Source organism: Acartia tonsa, chromosome 7 (genome assembly GCF_053477335.1).
Source record: "Acartia tonsa isolate MP-2025a chromosome 7, ASM5347733v1, whole genome shotgun sequence".
Classification (NCBI taxonomy): Eukaryota; Metazoa; Arthropoda; class Copepoda; order Calanoida; family Acartiidae; genus Acartia; species Acartia tonsa.
This window is the reverse complement of record NC_137266.1, coordinates 10,722,635-10,749,063: the sequence shown is the minus strand read 5'-3', so window position 1 is coordinate 10,749,063 and position 26,429 is coordinate 10,722,635. Positions and strand designations below refer to the sequence as shown.

The window sequence follows — 26,429 nt, the reverse complement described above, 5'->3', positions numbered from 1 at the left end:
ATCAATTGCTTTGCTAAGGTCACGGAAATTCAGCCTTAAATAAATCATATATATGGAAGTTTTATTACTGACTTTATAAAAGCAAAGTTGTTCAAAATTTTAGATAAAGAATATTTGCTTTTCTGGTCATGATTATGCGGTAACTCCTAGTGGGTGAAAATTGAACTTGAAATTTTTAAATCTAATTTTCTCAAAAACCGCTGCATTTTAGATTTTATTGAAAAGTGAAATGAAGTTACCTAACCTAGGGTAATGAAATGCACTATGTCCCAAATTAGGTTCTGACTCTAAAGTCAAAGCACCTTCGAAGGCACTGTGTATTAGGTAGGTAAAAGATATATGAATCATTATTCAAAATGATTAAAATTTACAGTTTTTTAGGACTTAGGGGCCGGATCCTATCAAACAAAACTTATGATATTTATTGTATTTTTTTTGGTGGAAAAATTCTCTATAATACGATACATGATTTTTTATGGCCGAAAATCGCATACAATCAAGCGAAAATAACTCGGATTTAGAAAATATTTTTGTCTAAAAAAGTCGCTTTTGGATCGTCCTTTTCCCCTAAACCGATTCTATGAATAATTTGTAGAGTAGCTTTACTGGGGAAAAATCCAACCCATACTTTAAATTATGTATTTGTTCTAATGAAAATAAAAGACTATAAAAATATTATCAAAATTAGACAAATTTAAAACAATTTAATATAATTTTTAAGTAAAAAAGCATGTATAAAGACCTATTTATTAAAATGGGGAAATAAGATATATAAAACTGAGACCCTAAAATGTAATGTTAGAGACAATAACCCTTTTAATAGAATGGTCATAGTACAGCTAAAAAATTATTAGCAAATATTGTCAATATAAATTAACATTAGTAAAACAACACAAGAATCATAAAATTAGAGGTTTCGTGATAAAAAACTAAATTAAAAGAATGAAAATTTGTAAAATTAAAGAGGACATTGAAAAAACATTACTAGAAAAACTAATTTGAAACCAATAGTTTAATGTATTCTTGATGTAAAATAAAATAAAATGTGATCTTACTAATTTATGAAATGAATATTGTAATTTAGTTGAGATATGCACACACTTTTAAATGCAAAATCTTAATAATCAGGTCGCCAATTTCTATAAAACATAAAAATCAACATAAAAATCAAAGTCATCGTCTTTGCTTCTCTTTTTTCCTAAGGCTTCAGGCCTATAAAAGTAAACCTGGAAGAGAGAAACAATCAGTCGTTTTACGGAATTTTAAAATTCTAAAATTTAAGGGAAGACTCCCTTCTCTTGCTTTGGAATTTTCTTGAGGGTCCTGGCGGCTCAAACTTAGGATTTTCATTTAAAACACACCTAAAAAATAAAAGTTTTTGTTAGATAAATTCATAATACTTTGTTAAATAAATTATAGAATATCATTTTGATGTTGGTCAATTGAGATAAATTTAAGGACAGGGCCTTCTTAGGGCCTAAAGGCTTAGGCATCCGGACGGATAGTTATCTCCAAGTTTTCTTCTGAAGAGAACTCCTATAGCGCGGTACTAGGTACCAGCAAGTCGCAAGTCACTACGGGGCTAAATAGGAATAACACAGGGAAGATACGGTGGTGGCTCGGCTACCAACGGTTGATGATAGCTCGCTATCTGACGGCCGGTACTAACAACTGGATCCTCCCCCAGCTTCTGAAGTATAGGAAAGTTGGAGATCGTTATCTTTTCGGACAATTTAACATTTTCGGATTAGAACTCTGAATAAGTTCACGTCTTAAAGGTAGTTTTACTTTGCTAATACTCTGGAAGATCGGTTCGGGGCTAGCCTAGTGATTTTCTTACCTGACAAAGGTACCTAACAAAGAACTTCACGCCTCACGGGGATACAGGCAGCAGAACGGAATATTGTAGTCATGTTCGCATGGCTCTAGTAATCACAATAGATACTTCCAGTCCAAAGGTGTTGACAAAGTTAGTTACCTAGGAATAAAAGAATTCTTAGAATAAAATAACAGTATAAAGTTATCAGTAATGTTTTAATACCATTTTCGGAATAGGGCTTATAAGCAAAAGACTATCCCTTAAGTATATTTGGGTTTAGGATCGGTGTAAAGTAATACCACCATTCTAAGGTTAAATATATTGGTCAAAACAGGGATTAATGCGTCGCTGATCTGGAAAGGAGACATTGGTGAGAGATTGTAGTCCTGTGATAAAGGATTGCATTTGTCCCTGGAACCCGGAGGCGACCCATAAAATTGGTTCCGTTACCGGATAAACCCAGGTAAGATTTAACTTTTTCCTTTTAGGAGGGAGAGGGCAAGGCCACTAAATAAGTCTTACCAGTAAAGCATCCATAAAAGCACAGCTCTTCATTGACAAACAATCATTCCATGTGTAGTGCAGCAGAGCATAGGCCACGCACAATGGTGCTCCATTTATCTTTGATTTAGGCCTCATTCCATGTGTAGTACAGCAATGCATAGGCCACGCACAATGGTGCTCCATTTATCTTTGATTTAGGCCTCATTCCATGTGTAGTACAGCAATAACCTAAAATGGATGATATTATTATTGATCAATTAGAAGATGAAATATTAAATCCTCCACCTTATAATCCAGAATATGAACCTGGATTAAATAATGCAGTAAATCATTATCTAAGACTGGAGGAAATACCTAGTGCTCATGTTAGGCCCGAGATTCACTCAGCAACAGCAATGCTTGTCTTAGGCAATAGGCGACAAAATCGCATATTAAATAGGCCTCAAATACATTTACAGGACACTCCTCCCATACATGAACATGAGCCAAATATTCAAGTAATAAAACAAGAAAATAATGGAAATAAACCCCAAAATAAAAAAATAGTTAAACCAACTTCAGATTTTTCGGGTTATGAGTCAGAATCTAGCTATTATAGTGAGGATTTTGACAGACAAAAAAGTAAAAAACATTCTAAAAAAAGGCCTGACAGAATGTATGATCCACTTAACCCACATGGCAATGAGGACCAAAGACGCCATGAACAACATCATGATAGACATGAAAATCATTATAAACACGATAAAGACAAAACTAAGTCAAGTAAAGAAAGACAAAATAAAAGAGACAATAGTGACAAAGAAGACAGGCATAAAGACAGACAGAATTTCTCTATGCCAAGGAGAATGAATAGACGTGGTAACAGTAGTGGTCCTAGCTCTAGTTCTAGCTCTTCAGATACGGAGTTAGATAGAAGGACTCCATCTACCAATAGAGATAACAGAAATAGAGAGACAAGACAAGAAAATAACTTACTTGGAAATATCTTATCTGAATCTCAAATGTGGCAACTTAAACTTCTCCTTCATGAAAACACATCCATCACTGACCTAAATACAGCAAAAATAATTAATCTCATACCAAATAATTTAGTGTGGGGCAGTTGTCAACACGAACGTATTCACAGACAAGTCAAAATATTGGGTAAAATCCCACCCCAATATGGAGAAAAAACTAACAATTACACTTTTTTTAGCACTTTTAAATATTTGGAGGAATATGAGATCCCTTTTACTCATAGTTCCTACAACAATATTCTCATTCACTATTTTAATGAAGAATCAAGGAATAAACTAGATATTCTAGAAATAGATCCTAATGCCCTTAGTGCTCAGGATTTTGTAAAATCGATCCTAACTACCATAGGTGCAGAATTACTCAACCCACATCAATATGAGAAACAATTCTACACTTATAGATTCACTGCTGAAGATGAAGACAAACCAAATAAAATAATAGTATATTTGGCAGCCATGTTGCAAAAAACAGGCAATAGTCATGAAAATCAAATGGCTAAACTTAGGGAGAAAATATGTACCTATTTGGTACCACCATTATTGCAATCTGCATTTTTGACATCCACCAATGTTCCTTACATTACTAAAGAGACAATCTTAAGCTGGTTTAGCAATAACAGAAGCTTTTATAACTCAGCCATTGAGAGAAAAAGAAAATTAGACAGACAAAAAAATGCAAATGTAAACCAAGTAGAAAAGGAAAAAACTTGTAAGCATTGCCAAAAGCCTCACTATTCTAGATACTGTTTAAAACATCCAGATGAAGCAGTTAAAAAAGCAAATATGGAATGGTGGTATAAAAAGAATAAAGAAAAAGCTAACAGTATAGTTTGTTTATTGTGTAATTCTGACACCCATGGTAGTGGGGAGTGTTTCACTTTCCCTAATGTCAATCCCTCCAAAGACCAATGCCCACGCTGCTTAAATTATGGTGTATCAAGATTATACCATCCATTGTCGGCGTGCAAATTCCCGCCAACAATGGAAAAAAACTAGTAGGGCAGCCGAGTATTTCTCAAGAAAGCAAAAACATACAATTACAGATAAAAATACCACAAGTTACGGATTCTTGGGACATACCCGGCACCCCTATTCTAGGGAAAAAATCACCTCAGAATCAATCTGGTCCCAAAATCAACATTTCTTTGTCCATTCAGATAAACCTGAAAAATTCGGATATTGATTATCAAAATGAAAATATAAAAATTAAGAATGTTGAAGTACTAGAATGTTCGACTACCCAAAATAGTGTCAATAATAATACCCAAAATAGTGTAAATAGTAATAATACTAATAAGCTAATAGAAAATATATTAATGGAAAGTCAAACATCTAATACTTCAACATCAAACTGTTCGTCTATAAACAATGATTTTAAAATAATAGAAAACTCTATTGTTAATAATCCAATAGATAAAATTAATCCGCCAATAATTACCAATATAAAAGAAAATGTGTCTAACACAAAATTGGATAATATTAGTAAATCCCCTAATAACGCGACGGATCAAAAAATAAGTCAAAAAATTGAAAAATTATCTAGCAATAAAATTTCTGTTAATTTGTCTCAACAATTGCTATGCCCAGAGGTACAAATAGGCAAAGTCGATTTAGAAAATAATTTGAGGCAAAAAGAAGAAATAAACAAACAGATAAACATCAGTAAAATAAAAAGCAAAGAAAATTACCCTGAGGATTTAGATGAGCAGAAAATTGACTACTGCAAAACTGTACAGTCTTCTTACAACACTGACATATCTGAAAACAATAGAATTAAAGAAAAATCAGATTTTAAAAGTGCATTGTGCATGAAAAATGGGGCCAGAAACACAAAGGCTTTATCATGGCTCCAATATCTTGAAGACTTTCCTTCTCAAAATAAATTCATGACAATCATGTTAGTTCTACTAACAAGTATGGTGATTGGTAGTACTCTTGCGTCATTTGGCTTATTAATTTTTATCATTGCATACATTAGTATGTCAAATGAGAGATTATTACTCATTGCCATGACTGAACGCGGAACCAACAGGATTGATATGAATAAGCATGAAACAAAGCCGGAGTTTAAGCCAATTAAATCGAGCAACCGTTTAATTAAAACCCTAAATAAAATAATTAATGTTTTAAATTATATTAGGGTTTATCTAGCTAAAAAGATAAGGTATAAAATAGCCATTATCCAAACGTTTTAAGAATCTCCAGATCCCATTCTTAGAACTATACAATGAGACACAGAGTTTCATTAGTAAATTTATAGTATAAATGTATAAAGAGCATATTATTTGATTTCCAATTGCATAGACCTAGAGCGTTGCAGACGAAAAATAATTTCATTAAATTTTGCTTTCTAAGTTTAGCTGTTTAATGCTTATTACTGCTTTTTGAAAAAGAAAGGGACAATTTTTGTGAAAAATTGTCATATCAGTCTAAACTTATGTGAAGTATCTAAAATTGCCATTATATTCATAATCATCTTTTCCGATTTACAATACTGCATTTTTAAACCTAGTTATTTGTGATTAATAAGACATTTTTCCTAATAGTGTGATTACTTTGTAGCAAATCAAAATTATCAAGTTTTTAGAGACATCTAGCAACAAATGTAGAACTAATATATTGCAGATGTTCCCAAATTAAATTTTGCCTATATTTACATAGTTTTCGATTATTTTCCCATAAATGATTGAGCTCTCCCTTGTGGGGGTAGCAAATTAACTATGTCCTTATTTCAATTATTGGCTTATTGTCAGTTTCAAGCGATCAATAGATAATTTTCAAAATAATTTTTAACAAATGAACAGTATTTTAAACAATGCAAAAACGAAATTAACTAGGCAAAATGCAGAAATCATTATAGCTGAAACATAGATATCCAAGAAAAGGGGTAATGGTGTATTTGTCCCTTACACCCCTCAAGTTTTTTTAAATACCTTACCATACTCCCCTTGAACATATAGAAATCCTCATTATACCCCCATGCTAAGTAAAAAGCTTGGGCGTCCTTGAGTTAACATTAGTTTGCAATTTGCTCTTGGTTCTTTTGTCAGCACCCGGCTGTAATTACATTTTTGAATGATTCAGCTTATTTCAAAGACCCAACCAAAAGTAGTGTAAAAGGTCTTTGAGAAGGGGTGGTTGTTACATATACTATTTATTGCTCTATATACATTACTTTAATGTTTTATTTATAAAAGGCAAGAAAAAATAATAAAAAGAGTTGAACAAGAATAGACATGATTATAACTATAAAGTAGGGCAATTATGTGTGCTTAATAAAATGAACAAATTCAGCAGAAAATTAAAAAATAATTACAGACGACAATTCTAGTTTTAGAGCAGATATGCTCTCTAGTATTTATCAAGTACAGACATATCTAGTTATGTAGCAAGCTGCAACATACAATCAAAATTATAAAATAACTCCCCACAAAACTGCAGAAAACATATAACCTAGAGATAAATTTTTCTTGCTTAAAAAACAATAAATTCCTACCTGCCTATACCTCCATTAGTATCCTCAAGCCCTTCACTCTTTTTGGAAATATGTGGCAGGCTAAGCTCGAGCACCACTCCCCATCTCTAAGTCAAAACAGGTTCCTTAACTTCGGAGATACATTTCTTTCAGTCAGCAGGGTAAAAGATACAAATCTGCAGACAAAAACCGGTAAAATCTGCGGAGGTCCCAAGGGAGGAATCAAATAACCAATTTCAGTTCTACTGTTTCTTCAACAAAAACTCGATCCTCCAACCACAGGATATTGAACAGGCATGATACCTAAAAATAAAATACAAGAATTAGTAACAAATAAATAAATAAGCTATTAAATTTTTTTGTAATAATCAGAAAACACCACACAATAATAAATTAGAATGACACCGTACTTTTGAAATAATAATTGGCAAAAACTTACTAACAGAAATGTGTCATCCAAAATTACAAGACCTTATTAAATAAGCATGAACTTAATCCCAAAAGAAATAAAAATTTCCATAAGAAAAGTCTAACTAAATCCAATTTCCATAAATTATGTGTTTATGTAGCAAAATAGTCCAACAAATTTATCATCCATTGTCTTATCCCTTTAGATCCTTGTATAATTAAATCCAATTTTCATTAATTATGAGTTAATGTGCCTTAAACTTCCAACAAAATATCGTCCATTGTCTTATCCCTTAAGATCCCTGAAAATAAGCCTAATTTTAGCTAATAATTTTTATGAAAATGAATTTATAAATTCTGAGGTTTGTGACCTAGTTCTGAACACATGTGTTGATTTTTAGACATGTGTGTTAAAAATCGCTCCAAAACATACATTTAATTAAACTTTTTACAAACTTTTAAATACATTAAATTGATTATCTTGAATTTTCAACTACAAATTATACAACATTATAAGACTGAACTGACTAGGCTCTTTATCTGGTATAAATTTGATTTAAGTTTCACTTTAGACTTAAAGATTTTATCTTTTTTTTGGCTTTACTATGATTTTAGGTTTCAGTTCTTTTATTGGATGTCCCCAGCGGGAATTTTGTAGTTTAGGCGAGCGCTAATTAACCCCTAAAAAGTTATCTCTATCCTATCTCTAAATTGATAATCTTGCAATTTTTAAATATTTTCTGCCTATACTTTTTCCTAAAAAATACAAAATAAATAATCTCCAAGTATCCTCAAACCTCATATAGTAATCTAGGAAAAAATATTATTCGTCGCATCGTATTATAGACAGTTTCCCGCTGACATTAAAATGAAAAATTGCTAAATTAATTTTTAATTAAGTATTGGTTGAAAATTATGTACAATTCGATGCTATACTAGCTTTAACATGGCTGAGAACCGGTTAAAATCCATCGGGAAATAATTGGATTCAAAGCAATTTTTACATATCCTGCTATCCCTGAACCTATAAAATGTTAATTTTTTTTTGTAGCATGTAATTGAAAATGTTTAAATAAAGGCCTTTTGTGTAGCAAAATAAAGGACTTTTATAGCCTTAAAACAAAGGATTTCTCATCGGATTATCAAACTTTAATATCATTTCAATTACAATCTCAAAGATAGGGAAAAAAGAATTCTTGTTTCACTAAAAAACGAAATTCTCTGCTTAAATTTTAATAACCCCAAAATATGACAACTTTTTCTAGATGTAAAGGATTTGAAACTAAATGTCTTTTTTTATACAAATGTAAGTAAATTAGAAATTTATAAAATAAACAATACTTTTATTCAATTTCCAGTACAATAACAAACTCAAAAAACAAGGTTACAATAAAATGTCCATGTAACTTCAATTGGCCCACTTCTCTCCCATATATAGTTAAAATTGTTAAATAATAAAGGCGAAATATTTCAATTAAAACTGTCTGACAAAGACTCAAATTTAAATCTCCTACGTGGATTTCTATTGTTAAACAAAAAGTAAACTGTTTGACAGTTATTTTTTTTTTCTTAACTGTAAACCGATTTTAAAAAACATAACCCTAGCTTTGATAAAAAGGACATTGGCATGCTACACTATCTCTGATTTTCAACTTTTATAGATAGAGGGGTAGTTTTGTCAATAATACGAAATTAAAATATGACATTTAAGATTTAAAACCCAATAAAAGTTAAAACAAATAAAATCTACAAAAGTTTTTCTATTATTAATTCCTTTTTGCAAAGATATTTAAGACCAATTTGAATACAAGTTTTTATATTTTTGCAACCGATTTCTTGCTGATTTTTTTCACAAAACCAAATGTCGTAGCCTTGTCAATACCTAAGCGGATAAATATGCCCAAGTTTGAGTTCCAGATTCATCATCTACTAGCTCCTAACAAAGTAGCTGATTCTGATAAAAACAATCAGCCAACCATTGCTCTTGAGCTTGAAAATCAGTAGATCTACAGTCAAATACATCAAGAAACCAGCCTTGCATCATACAACACAAGTCATCAGACGTTTATCAGATGTGTATCCACAGTATCCTAGCAAGATTCCACCTGACTTGGACTGGAATATTCACCAACAGCCATAATACCAGAAATACCTAATAAGAAGCTACGGATCTCATAACCTGTTACAGCATTAACCTGAAGAAACTCACTGGTCTTAAACAGTAAACACCTTACTGTTGCTAACTCTACAACACCATCAAAATACATAATTTTAATGTAAATCATTACATTTTTGAGCTAAGGATTTTGACAACGGGGGTCACGCGCGCCCGGTAGAAAAATATCACAAGCAAAAGTATCAAACTCCTTGTTTACATTGTATTCAGATTTGTAAAAAATATCTTAATTTTATACTTTTTCCTAATTTTTCACACATTGATATCAGTAGTCTTATAGCAAATCCTGTCCAAATTTTTACAATAGTTGGGTAGTGTTAGAGATAAAAATCATAGCTGTAGTCGATGTTAAAATAAGAGATAGCATTGTGGCAAGCTAAAATGATTAAGTATTAACAACCTTTCATTCTTCTATAAGCTAATTAAAATATTGTTCATACTTTTTACAGCACTAAGCATCTATAGCATTGTAAAAGGTTTTAAGAACCTAAATATGAGTTTAAGCTTTTCCCTAAGAATATTCTAATAGGGGCGCAGCCAATAGTTGTATCATTGTGTAAAGAATAGGGCCTTTATGCTTTGAAACATGTATTTCTTAGGATGTGTAGATAAAATAGCAAGTTTTTTTTGTATATTTTTGGCCTAAACAAAGAATATTTCTAAATGCAGTTTATTTTTTGAAATTAATTGTTTATGGAAAGTAAATTGAATTTTTATGGTAAAATTTGAAAAACTTTATATGATAAAAACTTTTCTGAGGTTTCTAATATTATTAAACTGATAGATAGTAAATTAAGGAAATGCTTTGCTCCGAAATAATATAATTAAAATTTTTGTGTAAATGCATAAATATAGTGTTGAAAAAAAGTTGACACATGTCAAGATAGAAAACAGACCTCATCAAAATTATTTTAGTTTTTAATTTAAATAATGCGTATTTTGAAAGTACAACTTGCAATATTTAAACACACACACGCAAGCCTAAGATAAATTAATAACAATTTCTAAGATTTAGGACAACTTAATCTTAAATTACTTTCTAACATTTCTTGAAAGCAGTTTTTAAATCGATTTGCCTTAAAAATAAATTTTTTTTCTTATTCTCTTTAAAATGGGAAGATAAAAACGCCGAATAATTTTTCTGTCAATTTTTGGCAAAATAATAGACAATTATTGGAAAAATTCGTTTCCGTCCGCATAAAAACAATCAAAATCTTTGCGTAATAGAATAGGTTTTAAGCTATTTTTGTAATTTTTTCATTTCTTTACATATCCTCAGTGTTTATGGTACGATTTCCAGATTTTTTTTTAGTTGCAAAATAAAATTTCCTGTTGTTTAAAGAAAACAGACATGACGATCAGACTTCCTTCTTGCAGGTTTTTGGCTATTTCTATAATTTTTACATTTTCCCCCATATTTTTGGTATTTTTGGACCAGTCTTAAAACTCTTTAAGATATCATGATCAAAATAATTCTTCCCATAGTTATGAGCATCCTTTATGTAAGTTACTTTGACAGACAACATTATATAAATAAAAACAAGTTTTAGTGTTTATTTTACCCAATAAATCAATTAATAAATACACTACAAATCTACTTGTAAATATTACCATCAATGACCTTTTTGTGTTTCGCTATTTATAGATGTTGTCATCCTTGTTTTGCTACATTTAAAATATTTACTTCACTTATAAATCTTCTTTCTTGTAAATTTATACATAAAAAGTTACAATTGCTAAGCCATAAAATTTTAAACTTTTAAAATGAACAAAAAAATATAAGGTCATTTAAAAACAAATGGGAAACTACACATATATGTTTTAAAGCAGCAATTTTACACACCACAACTCAGCTGTTTCCCAAGCCACTTAGGGGGAACACACACGCAGGCTATATAGCTCTAAAATACATTATTCAACATCTAACAATAGGCACACACACACACAGCCTAGTTAGCTGTAGAGTACACTTTGCTAGGCCACTAAACTACACACACAACCAGTGCCACCTAGGCACACACACACACACACAGCCTAGCTAGTTGTAGAGTACACTTTACCAAGCCCCTAAGCGACACACAAAACTAATGCCGCCTAGGCACACACACACACAGCCTATTTAGCTGTAGAGTACACTCTACCAGACTAAACAGCGACAAGCACACACCTGCCCACTTAGCTGAGAAAAAATTAAATGAGAAAGCAGAAATCAGCTGCCTATTTTTCTTCTAACCAAATCGGTTACACACATACACTAGCCTGGATAGCTAAAAAGCTAACAGCTGAAATAAAACAACACTATTAAAACAAACTTACAAAAAACTCTAAATTAAGAAAATATCAAACAAGCTGGATGGCACATGCACATTTCACACAACATAAAAATAAAATCAACATAAATAAACTAAAACTTTACTTATCAATATTTTTTTTTTACACACACCTTGATCTTTCACCTTACACGACACTCCTTAATAAAAACAAAACACCAAAGCTATCAGTATAAAACAAAAAAGCGATATTAATTCTTTCTCTCTTTCTCTCGACCCCTCTCTTTACCACTTTCTTTCACTCTTGTCTTAAATCTATAAGTCAAAAGGCCAATGTCTCTTATGTCAATTACTCTATAGAAAGACAGAAAATAATGCCTTATATGTTTTATACAAAATGATATTAACAAAATAAATTTAAGTTTTTAAAATATAAACCAACCTCCCAACTCCCAACAAAGTGAACTGAAAAATAAAGCAGCTATAAAAATCACTCTCTAATTTATCTCTAACTTATATTAAAACCCCTCCAATTGAGCAAATTTTTTTTTTGCAAAGGGGGAGAAGTTATTTTGCTAAGCAAATAACTATCTAATTATAAAAATATCAGTCACATATTCTGCTTACATTAAACAAAGCCAAATCTTTTTGCTTCACCTAAAATAAGAATAAGCATGCATGTATCTTATCCCCCAAAAAAATAATTAAGGGGTCTTCTTTTAGCTTCACAATCCTATAAAAAGGGATGGGAGCACCATAGGCCCTAAAGGACCAAAATAGAAGCAAAAAGGAACACTTACCTAGAAAATCAGTGTACAGGCTACTCCGTCTGCAATCAAATATAGGGCGGACATTCACCAGTTACTTGATCAGCAATGCAATGTTGGAACCACAGTTGTTGTATTAAAACTGGGAGCCGAGGAGATATGACTGAAAAAACAGAAAAAATAAATATTAAATCAAGCTAAAAAATATTCTACAAAATATAAACTGTAGTAGATAGGATTCTTCGAAAAAGAAAAGCACACAGAAAATAAGCCAAAAGACATTCACACTTAAAAAATTACATCTAAAAATCTTAGGATTTAATTATCTGCACTACACTCTTGTTCTACTCTTGTTCAGAATACTTTTTTTTCTCATCATAAAATCCATTATAAATATAAACCAATTTTTTTATCATTCTATGAAAACTTATACAGCTCATAAATTACGAATAAATAAAATATTTTAAATTAATACCCATCTAAATTGAGTCTAAATGATAATATCATTACCTCATAACTGCTATCTTAAGTAAATTTTGTACACCAACAACAAAGCCCAATAAGTGAGAAAACGGCAGAACAAATAGCTAAACAGCTACATGATAATCTAAAACAAAGAAAAAATAATTGTAAAATGAGACAATAATGAATAAGACAATAGTAAAAAACCAAAAAACTTTGTAATTAAAACACCATTATTTTAAAATTAACAACAAGATAAAATTATTAGTTGTTTTGAAGAAACACAGTCTCTTATCCAATATTAAATATGAGTTCGATACTTAAAAATTCATCAAAGAATTATAACTTACCAAATAAAATAACAAAACCAAATTAGAAAGGATCTCCTACATCGTCATCCCACAAATAGCGGCAAACACCACGCTTCTTGGAACCTTGTTCCAGGACAGGAACATTCTGCTCCATGTAGGTTGTCTTGGCGGATAAATAGCGGCCCAAACAAATCCCAAAAAATCTCATCTTCTTTCTCAAAACAACTGAAAAATAAGAACAATTAAAAAATATTAAAATAGCTATACAATTTTAGAAAAATCAATCTTTTAAGTATCGGTCTAATACTCCATATATCTATTGTATCATTAAAAAAGCTATAATTTAAAAGTGAAAGAGGATGTTGCTCTTATGATGTAAAAAACTTGGCAAGGTGTCTAATCACGTTGTCGTCGGTGTGCAGTGCATAAATCTAAAAAACGTTTTATTCTTTGCTCAATAATCTTTAAAAATTGGAAGAAAAAACAGCTTTTTGGACCACAACACTACCACACCACCTCCTAAATTAAATCAAGATATCCATGTTTTTAAAAAAATGTAAAGCTAAGATAGATACACACTCTACTACTTTAATTGGAACAATAATAATATTTAATAATTTTATTTCAGGTTTCTAACTCTTTTATTATAGGATAACACCAGAAAAAACAGCTAGTAATCATCAATTTCCTAGGATCCGAAAATGGAGAACCATATCAGTCTCATACTTGAGACAAAAAACCAACGAATGACTGTTAAAGACTAAACTACTAAAGACTTCAAATATTTTGAAATGGTCCATTTTTATCTTTACCTAACAAAAATATTCAAAAAAGAAGACGGCATTTAAAAGTTTCGATATCTTCAATCAACCTTTTTCTCCCCTGTAAAAGAATATTAAAAAACTTTCCTTTTTTCAACCATCAGGGAAATAGGGATAGGAAACACAACAGAGAGCTGAAAAATTTAGGTGAAAAACACTCAAATAATATATATTTCCCATTCATAATTTACCCATTACATGCAATGATATACTTACTTTGTATGTGTACCACAATCCACTAGTTGGAGATGTAGCAGTGCGGCAGGTGTCCCAGAATGAACAGCTGACAGTGGAGCAGTCAGGGAAGCTTTCAATACTCGTTTATTCAGGTGGAATACAGCGGTTCTAAACAACCTAAAATAAAATAACAAAATTAGGTTGTTATAAATGAACTACGAATAAAACAATAAAGTATAATACATAAATAAAATACTAAAGTTTGCATTGCTTTGTTAATTTCTTTTTAAAGTCTTTTTTCGATTTAGGGCTTTTCAGAATAGTACATTTTATTAAAACAATCCAATGGTTCATTAGTCAAAGAATGAAAAACTTACTTACATAATTAGGTGATATTTGGATAGGTTTAATATTACATTTTGAAAACTTTTTCACGATAGTTAATTTAACCAATCTTTTCTTAAAAGAAACAAAATAAGTTGTTGAAAACTACTAAAATTGGAAATAAAAAAGTTCAAATTGTTTTTATAAATGCTTTGAATTGATTTAAATGCGTATTCTGTACTAAAAAATAACAATTTTCTTTAAGTTTTTATGTAGACTGTTTTCCCTTGCTATTAGTAAGATGGCCGACGGGCGACGTTAGACTGATACAACGAATATAGAGATTTGAACCTTTTGCGCGTCATAGGTTAATCACATATATAGATTGGATAATATTTTTCTCATTTTTATTTTCTACAAAATTAAATATTCTTTGCTAAAAATGAATTTGAAAATAAAAATGGCTTTTGCATTAAACAATTACATTTTAGTATAAATTTAAGTTTTGTAAGTAATTAACATTATTTCCGACACTTAATTTTTGCTCTGTGGTGAAGAAATAGGTTGCGTGACTTTACCTTGACATATTTTAAAATCATTAAAGTTTAGTCTTGTTAGGGAAGCCTTCTCTCAGTCTTCGTGGGGTGATTTGACTGGATTCCTCCTAAATATAAAACAGTATGGCTACCAGGGAAACTTATACTTGTATTAATAATAAAAGAATTAAGACTCTATGACAATCTCTCAATATTTAATGCCTATTTTGGGAACTTTCTGATGACTCATGACATCGAGAGATTGAAACTAATAAGTGAGAACAAAACTGGGAATATGATATTGCTTGAAATTTATGCAATAGCAACTAACTTTAGGGTCCTTTTGACTGTATAGTCGGGTTTTTAGCTATTTTTTTTTATAAACGGACTTTTTAAGAGTTTATTATTTATATCTGAAAGGATCTAAGTAATTTTTACAAAATTAGAACCGACTATGAGATAAATGTAAAATACTTCATATACCTACTAGCGGTTACGCCTTTAGAAGCCTCTAGGGGCAATTAATGTGTGAGGTCTTTTCACCCATAATAGTTTACAACCTTCCATAGACATATAAGAAGCTTCATTGTAAAGGTGAACCATATCGGTTCAGCGGTTAGCGAGATCTTTCGCTACAGACAAAAAAAGGCTTACTACTTTATAAAATAGGATAAAATCAATAAAATATGTAAATTTTGCCAACGCGTAAAAAGAACTATAACAGTTTAAATAAAACTACTCTATAACTAGCTAGATATGGAAATAAAATAAAATAACAAAAGTAATTGTTGGAAAAATATTTGGCCCATAACAAATAAACTGAAACAACCCAGCTGCTCTTTAAAACAATTTCCCAAGAAGTTGATGTGGACCATATATTTTTTTTTTTAACACACATAATGTTATATAATGTACAACTAGTAGAAAGGAGATGAATATGACGAGGCTATCATATTTGTCCACTTGACATTAGTTCAATATAGTAAAACTAGTGTTTTAAAGGTCAAAAATAAAAAAGTTACAAATTTGATACTTACCAAAAATTGAGAGCCCAAACTACGACTACAATCAAGAACAAAAAACAGCCAAACTACTGCAAAAGGGCCTGAAAAAATAAGAAATTCAATTTTTAGATCTAATCAAAAAAGAATAAATCCAATTTTTAAAAAAAAAAAACACATAAAATTCAATCATTGATAAATAATTATGTTCAGGTCATAATGCAGGAATATGATTGCAATTTTATGGAAAACAACATTTTAAAAATATTGTTTCTTTAAAAATACATATAAAATTTAGTCTAAAAAACATCTGTTTAGTGAGAGATAAAGGAAGGACTAAATATTATATAATAAAAACGTAGCATAAGATTAATGACCTTAAAAAACGAACTTTCGAATAAAACAGTAATAAAATGACCAAATTTGTATAAAAGATAATTAATTAATGGAATGTCTTTCTATTTTTTAACTCTTCCTGATAGGAGTGGATTAATATCTAAGAGATAAAAAATATATAGACAAATAATATAATGATGTAAGAATATTTTATCGCATCGTGTTATAGACAGGTTTTCTCTTACATTAAAATGAAAATATATAAGTATAAAACCAGTTTTGTTGAACTCTAGGGGCTGAAGGTATTAATTTTTTTAATATTCGTGGGAAGTTGTCTGTAATACGATGCATCTCATGACTTTTAGAATGAGTGAGAGCTGGTTCAAATACAGCGGATATTAATCGGTTTCGAAGCCGAATGTCCATTGTCTATGAAAACCTCTTGGTTTAACTTGCTAAATAGTCGACGCATGAAAAGACATTAAATTATAGCTTTAAAAAACATAAACAAAATTTAGTTTACCAGTAATAGTGTGCTTATTTCTTCTTTAGTCAATTCTTTATCATTTCAAAACTAAGCACATTTTCACCATGGCAACACCCGACATAAAGCAAGATAAATCTAAAATATTCACAATGTTTACATTAAACTAAGATTTTCATATTTGTCATATCACGAAGGCTCTTATTAAAATTTATCACCAATTCTTAGGGAAAATGACAAATTATAGCAACAAATGATCTAGCTTTTCTTATTACTATTTCTCACTTTAAAGTGAGCATAAAAAAGCAACTTTTAACTCGTATATTTCCTTATTTTATGTTTAAAAAATGTTTTTAGCTTGTAGTCTAAAACCTATACAGTGTCGCCATGCGGTAAATAAGAACTACTCAAATTTTAGCGCGGCATCCATAAATTAGTGCGCTCACCAATGTAGGTAAGACGACATTAATGTTTTGGTATAAGTTTTTAAGAGCCTTCAACTTTTAATGTAGTACATAAAGATATTAATTGAAAAATAACTTAAAATCATGTCTTAAAGCCATAATATTATATAAAAAATTCGTCTGTGCCAAAAAATACAAAAAAAAAAATTATTAAAATAGTAAACAAATAATATTCTATGATTTAAAACACCTCAAAAACAAGGCTGTATGAAACACGAGTCATTTTTAGCCTCTTGAACGTGTTATAATCGAGCTTTTCTTTTTGAGGGGGGTACATGGATCGTCCTTTTCCCCTAAACCGATTCTATGAATAATTTGTAGAGTAGCTTTACTGGGGAAAAATCCAACCCATACTTTAAATTATGTATTTGTTCTAATGAAAATAAAAGACTATAAAAATATTATCAAAATTAGACAAATTTAAAACAATTTAATATAATTTTTAAGTAAAAAAGCATGTATAAAGACCTATTTATTAAAATGGGGAAATAAGATATATAAAACTGAGACCCTAAAATGTAATGTTAGAGACAATAACCCTTTTAATAGAATGGTCATAGTACAGCTAAAAAATTATTAGCAAATATTGTCAATATAAATTAACATTAGTAAAACAACACAAGAATCATAAAATTAGAGGTTTCGTGATAAAAAACTAAATTAAAAGAATGAAAATTTGTAAAATTAAAGAGGACATTGAAAAAACATTACTAGAAAAACTAATTTGAAACCAATAGTTTAATGTATTCTTGATGTAAAATAAAATAAAATGTGATCTTACTAATTTATGAAATGAATATTGTAATTTAGTTGAGATATGCACACACTTTTAAATGCAAAATCTTAATAATCAGGTCGCCAATTTCTATAAAACATAAAAATCAACATAAAAATCAAAGTCATCGTCTTTGCTTCTCTTTTTTCCTAAGGCTTCAGGCCTATAAAAGTAAACCTGGAAGAGAGAAACAATCAGTCGTTTTACGGAATTATTATATCACACAAACTCTTTTTAAAATTCTAAAATTTAAGGGAAGACTCCCTTCTCTTGCTTTGGAATTTTCTTGAGGGTCCTGGCGGCTCAAACTTAGGATTTTCATTTAAAACACACCTAAAAAATAAAAGTTTTTGTTAGATAAATTCATAATACTTTGTTAAATAAATTATAGAATATCATTTTGATGTTGGTCAATTGAGATAAATTTAAGGACAGGGCCTTCTTAGGGCCTAAAGGCTTAGGCATCCGGACGGATAGTTATCTCCAAGTTTTCTTCTGAAGAGAACTCCTATAGCGCGGTACTAGGTACCAGCAAGTCGCAAGTCACTACGGGGCTAAATAGGAATAACACAGGGAAGATACGGTGGTGGCTCGGCTACCAACGGTTGATGATAGCTCGCTATCTGACGGCCGGTACTAACAACTGGATCCTCCCCCAGCTTCTGAAGTATAGGAAAGTTGGAGATCGTTATCTTTTCGGACAATTTAACATTTTCGGATTAGAACTCTGAATAAGTTCACGTCTTAAAGGTAGTTTTACTTTGCTAATACTCTGGAAGATCGGTTCGGGGCTAGCCTAGTGATTTTCTTACCTGACAAAGGTACCTAACAAAGAACTTCACGCCTCACGGGGATACAGGCAGCAGAACGGAATATTGTAGTCATGTTCGCATGGCTCTAGTAATCACAATAGATACTTCCAGTCCAAAGGTGTTGACAAAGTTAGTTACCTAGGAATAAAAGAATTCTTAGAATAAAATAACAGTATAAAGTTATCAGTAATGTTTTAATACCATTTTCGGAATAGGGCTTATAAGCAAAAGACTATCCCTTAAGTATATTTGGGTTTAGGATCGGTGTAAAGTAATACCACCATTCTAAGGTTAAATATATTGGTCAAAACAGGGATTAATGCGTCGCTGATCTGGAAAGGAGACATTGGTGAGAGATTGTAGTCCTGTGATAAAGGATTGCATTTGTCCCGGAGGCGACCCACTTTCACTATGGGTTAAATTTAGGGTGTAGACGTTTATGTAAAAAGTTTTTAAAAATATAGTTACAGCTCTGCTAAAAACGACTGTAAATTAAATATTTGCTAATATAGACTTGTTGAGTCATTTTATGACACTTTTCAATCGCTAGAATCTTGAATTAATCCTTTAAATATTCAGATTTAAGCAACTAGAGGCCTCTAGAAGCAAATAATTAGGAGGAGAAGTAGACTCTCCACTTTTTAATTTGAAAAGTTAATTTTTCTATGGGTGATCTTTATTGGGGAATTGTGATAGCATCTCCCAAAAATAGTTATACACTTTTTCTGAACATAACAGTTCAGCGGTTAGCGAGATCATGTTCTGCACACAGACAGACATCATGTTACTTCTCTATTAAGATAGAAGTAAATTTTTCTGGGCTTAGTATGACAAAAGAAAATCTTTAAGAATTGAGCTGTAATGAAAATGAAAAAAAGAGTAGGGGATAGTGCAAAAATATGTTGGAATTAGGTTAATGAAACGCAAGACCTTGTTTTTAATCAGATAGTTAGCCAGTATGATAAAGCAGGGAAGGAGGGGACATTGGGCTGTTTATTACACCAGTCCTCAATGTTTTATGATAACATTTTCTTATTCGTTGGCTTAACAACTTTGGGGACCTTTATTGAATTTGGACTGGTTGTTTCAGTATCCAAAACATTTATTGTAATATACAGTAGGGATAAATGTGTGTATCATCATTGAGGATGTATATCAATTTATCGGCTATTGTCTTATCCTATTATAACTCTTGAAAAAAGTGTGTCTTCCCTTCTGCGCATGTATTACTTTATTAGCTTTTCAGAACGGCAAATTATTACTACTGCAAAAGTGTCCATTTCTTTATTCTTAACTATCATCATTTGAAATCTACATTGATTTATAAGCTATTGTGAGAAGTATGACAAGTTAAACGAATAAGTGTATAAGACAACTAACTGGCCAAAGTGGTGGAGACCCTTTTCGTTCCATTGCTTTCTGTTCTTTTGTAGGGACTTGACTGTGTTTATATTTACGGCGCTATTAGCTGATTTTTAAGAAGTATATTAACACTTGAATACAAACCAGTGCAGGGGCAATAGACCTTCTTCCTTTATTTTTTCCTTCATATTCATTATACTAATGAAGCAAGTAAATAATTCCCATCATTTGCTATTTTCTTTATATACATTTTTTGTAGATTTTGTATGTTTATTTATTCCATGTTCAAAGTTTAAATTCATCTTTGTTTTTTTAATAAAACAAAATAGATACTTTAAGAGTATCTGCTTTAAGTGATAAAAATCAATATCTAAAAAAAAATAAATAAAATTTATTCTTAATATGTTTTACATATATGCATAAAGACACTTAAATCACTTGTGAAAAACATTTTATAGATAAAAAGCACATTTAGTAATTGTACAAAAGGATTTTATGTTTTAAGATCTAAATGTTTTTATATAGATAATTTTAATTATATCTGTGGTTAAATTGTTAAAATCATTAACATTTGAATAAAGATTTCTTCCTTTATATATATAATGTCTTTAACCCTATTCCTGGGGGCCTCCAAATAATCGCTATTTCTGGGGGAAGGGAGGGAGTACGTAAAATGTCCCCCATCCTACTTATGGTACCAATTATACCTGTCAACAGCCTTGCTAAGGTAAAACAAAAATGTTTCTTTGTGGTTGGATTTTTGGGGCGGTGAAAAAAAATATTTTAAGCAAAGTTGCATATATGTGCCATGTAAAAAGTTAGACAATTGTGTAACTAATTTTTTCATTCAATTAAAATGAGAGACAAAATAAACTTTAAGAGGGAGCTTTTTAACACACCCCACCCCTCTTCTTGTACAAATAAGATTCTTTATCCCTGAATAAGATATTATTATGTAAGCTGTGCTGCTATGAAGGTCAGGTGTAAATGACAGACATAGCTATGTATATTTACAGTATACACAGACAAGGTTTGCTTTATTTTAGTTGAAGGGAAAGTCAGAATTTAAAGTTTATTTCCTATTTTTCACTTTTAAAAAGCGAAAACTTTTTGTAGGGACCATGTATGTAACGAATTGCTCTAATCAATAATTTAGGCATGTTAGAATTTTCCTATCCATTTTAAATTTGGCGTAATCGCCACCTTATTAAAGTAGAAAAAATGAAGCTATAAGTTTATTATCTAATCATTCACCTCTTGTTGAAATGAACACTTATGATATAATTTTAGAGTTGCCTTTCTTTTTTTTGATAATTTTTGGTCTGATTTAAAATGTCTATGACATGGCTTGTCAAATATATTCAGCTTTTTAAAGAAACATCATTATTCATTGGGGATGGTTTTGGGCTATTTTCTTAGATCTCCTTTTCTAAGACCTTAATCAAAATAGGTTTGTTTTCTGGGAAGCTTTCTATGGGTCCCTGGATGGTTTTATTGTAGCCAACTAAAAGTTAAGAAAAACACTACTGACTCTTTATCCACAATAACAATATAAAATATATAAAAATTAAAAGTTTTATGAAATAAAAAACAATATTTTTAAATTTAAAAAAAAAATAATTGTTGAATAGTATCCTTTTAATGTAGTATTTACTTTAAAAATGCTGCACAGATTTAAAAACCTGCAAAAGTTCAATGTCAAAATATGTAAGTAATGCGTTTATCTGCCAAAAATGTAAGACATTTATTCAAACATATTTATCTATCGCCTCGTTTTATAGACAGCTTTCAGCGGATAAAAAAAGAATAAAACTATAAGATTAAAACCATGATATATAAGCCTGGGCTAACAAAACTGAAATTTATATTATGACTTATATTCATAAAAAATTATATGTAATACAATATTATACATTTAAGTATGGCTGAGAACCGTTTCTAATCCTGCGGATATTAATCGGTTTCGAAGCCATACTGGAAAAGTTTTACACATTATATTTACGCAGTTTCTTTGAATCTAATACATTTTTTGCTATAGTTCAATTTTTATGTGGTTACTAATTTTTTGTGGGCAATCTTTTTATGCATGCATTTATTCATCCTTGTTTTTAATTCAATGTTGTTCTTTGTTTACAAGTTATTATCAGTCTACCATCTAGTTTTTTTAACAAACAACCTATAATGGGCTTTGGATATGCTAATTATACTAGAGAGGGAGTATATATTAGGCTGTTTATTACACTAGTCCCAAAAGTTTCATAATAACGTTTTCTTATTCTATGGCTCAACCATTTTGGAGACTTTTCTTTAATTTTGATTTGTTGATTGACATATTGTATATTTTTTTACTCTAATGGTTGGTTCATTAAGTGGATCAGTGTCGAAACGTCTCAATCACTAATTGTAATCTACATAGGAGTTGATTTTGTCATCGTCATTAGGTATGTACATCAAATAATTGGCTATTGTCTTATCCCTTTAGATCCCTGTAATTATACTGACTTCAAATTTTACTTTACAAGAACAATAACATCCTTAACTGACTAATTGCTAAGGTTTTTTAATATGATTAGAAAATATTTAAATGAATTGAATAAAAAATATGCTTGAAAAGCAGAAGCAATTAATTCAGACAATTAATCATCTGTAGACATCTTTCTGAAATATCATTTAATGGTGTTTATTTTAAGGGAGCCGCCAGTAATTAATCATTTTTTTTGCCAAATGTGTTAACATATTTCAAAATAAAAATTATGCTGAGGAATTATTTTCTTTCAAAAAGTTTAACTCAAAAATTCTGATACCAGACTTTCCATAGCCGTTTACAAGATCTTAACAGAATAAAACAGGGATCTAAAGGGATTAGACAATGACCGATAAATTGATTTACATCCCTAATGATGTTACACAGAAACACTCCTTCTGTAGATTAGTAGTAATTTACAGAACGTTTGGACAATCAACTCAATAAACTAACAAAAATCCAATAAAAGTCCCAAGAGTTGTTAGGCCAACGAATAAGAAAACATCTTACTATTTTACATAATAAAATTGAGTAGAAGACAGCGGCTTTTTAAGACAGACATGATAGCTAAGTAATTTCGGCTTAGATGTGGTCACTAAATAAAAAACGCTTTCTTATTACTTAGCTTAATAACATTGAGGACTTTTGATTGGTTGGTTCATTAAGCTTAGTGTCCAAACGTTTCATCCGCTACATTTCATTTGTGTATCACTATTAGAAATGTACATCAATTTATCGGCCATTGTCTTATCTCTTTAGATCTCTATTTATTTGTATTTTATAATTATTTTGTCCTTTAGGATATATATCCTTTTCCATGGAATAAATATAAGTTTGACATGGCACTTCAAAATATTAAATAGCAAGCTTTTTAGATTTATGCAAATTCTAATAAACATGGATAATGTGTATTTTTAGTAGCGAAGCTACTTTAGAATTTTATCTCTCTGTCAGAAACCATTGAAGGGAGACGTGAATTTCTTGACTGCTATTCGAGATAGACGGCTGTAATTTTTGTGAAGATTCCCTATATTAATGAGTCTACAATATATAATTTACTTGGTCTGTCAGTTTGTCGGTCATGCTGGAAAAGACCAATGCATATTTAATGCAAAAATGTGTCGGGATTTTTTATATTTTTTATGACAATAATATCTGCTCTACAACTTAATTTGTTTGTTTGTTCATGCTCGTCCTTAATTTTTCTAACTTCGCTACAAATGAGTGTTGTTTGGTTTAATAAGATTTCAATAAATCGTAAGAAATTTTAATGTGGTTTATTAGGCAATCCATAAAATCTAATACTTAAGTAATTTGAAGAAGAAAACATATTTCTTAATGTTATTTATTTATTTGGTTTAAAGATATAAGGAGGTAGAGGACATTAGGCTGTTTATTACAATAGTCCTCAAAGTTTTATAATAACGTTTTCGTATTGGTTGGCTTAACACCTTTAGGGACTTCAGTTTAATTCTAATTGTTTGGTTCAATAAGTTCAGTATCTAGACGATTAAGCCCCTAATTGTAATCTATTGTAGTGGTACTTTTGTATATCATCATTTGGGATGTACATAAATTTATCGGTCATTGTCTTATCCCTATAAAATTAGCATCTATCCTAACAATTTTCAAAATATTATTTCAATCTTTAAATTTATTTTATATTTGAGTAACTGTATTTTAAATAAATTTGACATAAGTATGAATAGGAGAACTCAAGTTTGACTGACAGATATGCATCTAGCAGTTGAAAAATTAACATTTTAAAGCAATTTTTTTTTCTAACAATTATTAAATAAACATATTCATTAATTCTAGAATAAATGAATTAAATTGAATTTATGATTTTGTATTATGACAATTATGACCTCAATAAACAGTGCAATAAAAATGCAATTTTATATTGACAAGGATGCTACAGCTTTCAGAGTCTTAAACACAAACAATGATGGCAACATTCATAAGTAGCGAAGCTTATAAATCTAAATCAATTTTCTAATTTTAATTCCTTACTGATTTACTAGGCCCAAGCAAGTCATAGATTAGAAGAACAATCGGAGAATGGAAAGAAAACAAAGTAGCGGGTTTCGTCGTATTTTAACAGCAGCTTTTAATAGGTTAGGTAAATGTTAATGATTGCCCCACAGGGTTATGAAATAGGCTTCGATCGTATGGCTAAAAAAAAGGAGAAAAGCTACTGTGAAAAATGCGACGAAACCCGCTACTTCGTTATCTTTCCATGATCCTAAGAATCAAATTTAAACATCTGTTAAAGTAAGCTAAGGTAACCACATTATTCCGTCAGATTTACCGACGGACCAATTATTGAGTAATTATTGTTGTTGCACATAAGTGATGGGAATATTCACAAAAATATTAATCTATATACATAATCTATATACATTTGTGTAAAAACTAATTTCCCCATAACTTCACATAAAAAGATTAGTAAAAACTATAAAAGCAGAAAAAACTTTTATGAACCTTTATCAAACTTTTCTCTTTATCCCTAATATTGACAGTTGTAATTATTTATTTTTTAAGTAAGGTGGTCACCAAAGCAAGCTACAAGATAAATTACAATAAACTTGAAATTGTCAATATGTAGAAGTTGTGCAAAAAACAAGTATGTCAATAACAAAATATAGCGAAGTTTTGGAAATATTTTGACGATTATTTTTAAAAATCCGCATCTACTATATAACTCGTGTTTGGAGACCGACCGACCGTTCAAATGTAAACCATAAATTGGAAAAAAGTAATACAACAATACGACAATGGACGTTAAATTCAAATACATCACCAATGATGATAAACAAAATTATCCATACACTGATTCACTGGTTGGAAACTTTGGTCACTAATAGTGTGAACTAACAAGTATACAAAGTTTTCAAGCCAACAAATAAGAGATTTTTTTCATAAAATTTTATGGGTAGCAGCATAATTCGGATGACAATATCCTTCCTTCCTGCATTTTTATGTAACACACTGATAGTTTTTATTGACATTTTTTTAATTGTGCATTTTTGGATGCTTTACCTGTGTTCTGAAGTTTCACAAAAAGAAGGGAATTAGAAGTGTTAAGGCGATGCTAAGAGATATGATAAATTTTCCAAAAAAAAGTCAGCTTCAACTTTAGGTTGGCATAGGTCAGTTTTATGTTCAACCCAAAACGATTTTTATTTTTAAATGAACAAGAAACTTTAAGATATTTGTATATTTATGACTGTATTTGCAATCATTTAAATTTACTTTTATACATCATTCTATAACAAAGAATATAAAGTGTAGAATTGAAAACCTCAAATATATCTTGTAAATTTTTTTACAAAATTCACGTTCAAATTAAATTGTGTACATGGTTTTTCAACTGTCATAATGACTTTTAGGACTTTAAAAAGTTCAAATTTATTTCAGGCTAGCCAGGCAGAATCGTCTACCTGGATTCTATCTTTTTCATTTAGTATATCCCTATCCACTTTTGAAAAGTGTAGGTGAGTAAGAAAGCTCTACGACAAATTGTCTGTAACTTGGGCAAAACATATTCAAATGTCAAAAACGTTTTATTTGAAGAGCTACTACTTTAAAATTGAGTTTTTCTG

The 26,429-nt window shown here is 30.3% G+C and overlaps 1 long non-coding RNA gene across 3 annotated transcripts; it reads right to left on the bottom strand.

Annotated features, from left to right (window-relative positions):
* Window positions 1-1,261: 1,261 nt before the first annotated feature.
* On the bottom strand, window positions 1,262-17,038 carry LOC145324802 (uncharacterized). 3 transcript variants are annotated; one of them, XR_013881328.1, is made up of 14 exons: window positions 16,927-17,038; window positions 16,104-16,171; window positions 15,109-15,194; window positions 14,246-14,383; window positions 13,248-13,433; window positions 12,946-13,042; window positions 12,469-12,598; window positions 6,836-7,117; window positions 5,028-5,097; window positions 4,450-4,502; window positions 3,299-3,372; window positions 2,342-2,551; window positions 1,841-1,978; window positions 1,262-1,361 (listed from the first exon to the last, which is right to left on the bottom strand). It is a non-coding gene; the product is annotated as an uncharacterized LOC145324802 (long non-coding RNA). The 3 variants fall into 3 exon arrangements; XR_013881329.1 differs by lacking the exons at window positions 15,109-15,194; window positions 16,104-16,171; window positions 16,927-17,038 and adding an exon at window positions 14,584-15,102; XR_013881330.1 differs by lacking the exons at window positions 1,262-1,361; window positions 1,841-1,978; window positions 15,109-15,194; window positions 16,104-16,171; window positions 16,927-17,038 and adding an exon at window positions 14,588-15,102 and having other exon boundaries at window positions 2,155-2,551.
* Window positions 17,039-26,429: the final 9,391 nt, after the last annotated feature.